Consider the following 1,144-nt stretch of genomic DNA (forward strand, 5'->3'; position numbering starts at 1 on the left):
GTTCTTTCACTGCAGTAGGAGACAACAGTAGAAGAAGAAGAAGCTGAGAGGTGTTTGTTGTTGTTGAGGCTCCAACTGATGTTTGGTTTTTTTCACTCACACTTCAAGTCTGAAACACAACAGTGGAGTTGTACACAGATGTACACAGATGTACACAGATGTACACAGATGTACACAGATGTACACAGGTGTACACAGGTGTACACAGGTGTACACAGATGTACACAGGTGTACACAGATGTACACAGATGTACGCAGGTGTACACAAGGATATGCAGTAAACACAGATTATGAAAGTACCTCCTCTAAAATCCAGGGGGCAGCAGCAGCAGCAGCAGCTGTGATTGGATGACGGTGATCAGGACATTAGACCTGGATAACAAGAGTGGAGTTGTTGTTGTTGTTGTTGTTGTTGTTGTTGTTGTTGTTCAGTGAACAAAGCGTGTTTTGACAGGTACAACAAACAGCACTAGTTCACACACACACACACACTCACACACACTCAGAGGCTGGAGGGAGGGGTCGGGGGGGGGCCCTCATTTGGAGCCAGTGTGTCTGTGACTTGGCCGGGGGGGGGGATGGGGGGCTTAACAGAAGCCACAACAACAGGAGCCACAGTCGGCTTTGATGTTAGGGTACACACACACACACACACACACACATTTACAGGAGCTGCTCGGCTGTCACTTTCAATCCCTACATCATACACAAACACACACACACTCAAACACACACACACACAAGCTGTCGTTCTTACAGATTTGTTTCGAACACTTCAGGACGTCAGAGGAGATAACGCCATTAAAAATATCGCCTTCACCTAGTGGCTGCTGGCTGCTATTACAGCCAGGCTGCGTGTTAGTTTGAACAGGAAAAAGAAAAAAACAACAACTGTAAAAGTGAGAGAGTTTGAAGATCAGATCAGATCAGATTAGACTTTATTGACTGAGATAAAAAAAAACAAAACAAGATAAAGTTACAGAACACGGTTGAAAAGTTCAATAAAATAGAGACAATCTTCTACATGTGGAAAAAAAAAAGGTATTAAAATAGTAGAGATTTTGAAATAATGTTGAGATATTGCACAGAAGCAGATTCTTTTTTTTTTTTTTTACCAACTTATAAAAAATGACCTCTTAATAGA

General features: G+C 42.3%; 1 protein-coding gene across 1 annotated transcript in view; it reads left to right on the forward strand.

Annotated features, from left to right (window-relative positions):
- Positions 1 to 1,144, forward strand: part of efna1b (ephrin-A1b) — a 13,675-nt gene that overhangs the window by 9,009 nt on the left and 3,522 nt on the right. The window lies entirely within an intron of this gene.

The sequence above is a fragment of the Cynoglossus semilaevis genome, chromosome 13 (assembly GCF_000523025.1).
Source record: "Cynoglossus semilaevis isolate Cse_v1.0 chromosome 13, Cse_v1.0, whole genome shotgun sequence".
Lineage (NCBI taxonomy): Eukaryota > Metazoa > Chordata > Actinopteri > Pleuronectiformes > Cynoglossidae > Cynoglossus > Cynoglossus semilaevis.